This window comes from Carlito syrichta, unplaced genomic scaffold (genome assembly GCF_000164805.1).
Source record: "Carlito syrichta isolate Samal-C Ts95f unplaced genomic scaffold, Tarsius_syrichta-2.0.1 Scaffold307010, whole genome shotgun sequence".
Taxonomy (NCBI): domain Eukaryota; kingdom Metazoa; phylum Chordata; class Mammalia; order Primates; family Tarsiidae; genus Carlito; species Carlito syrichta.
This window is the reverse complement of record NW_007251106.1, coordinates 149695-150090: the sequence shown is the minus strand read 5'-3', so window position 1 is coordinate 150090 and position 396 is coordinate 149695. Positions and strand designations below refer to the sequence as shown.

At 67.2% G+C, this 396-nt stretch overlaps 1 protein-coding gene across 1 annotated transcript in view; it reads right to left on the bottom strand.

Annotated features, from left to right (window-relative positions):
* Window positions 1-168, bottom strand: part of LOC103266063 (protein BEX1-like) — a 1762-nt gene extending 1594 nt beyond the window's left edge. The window contains exon 1 of the mRNA XM_008063708.2: window positions 69-168. The gene's annotated coding sequence lies outside the window, so the exon portion shown is untranslated. The remainder of the gene's footprint in view (window positions 1-68) is intronic.
* Window positions 169-396: the final 228 nt, after the last annotated feature.

Below are 396 nucleotides of genomic sequence, written 5' to 3'. Positions count from 1 at the left end.
TGCGGGGGGGGGCTGCAGGCCGGGCCGCTTCCCCTACCAAGCCCAGAGACCCCTCCCAGGTCCCTTACCTGCTTCCCCTCCGCCTCCTGCCTTCGGGGCCGCCCCTGGCCGCAGGCCCTCAGGACCACCCGGAGCAGGTACCGGGACTGACAAGGGAGCGAAGGATGGCGGTTCTGACACTGGACGGAGGCGTGGGAGTCCGCCTTGGACGGTCACGTGACGTTGTCGTCATCGCCAGCGGCTCTGCATCGGTCCCGCCCCCTCCTGCCTCCAGGAGTCTGACTGGGCTTGTCCGCCCGCCTCCTTACCCTAAGTCCCTTTTGACATCCCCAGCCTGGGCCCTGTCACACTCCATTCTTTGTGTAGTCCTGGGCCTTTTCTTGCCTGCCCGGGAAG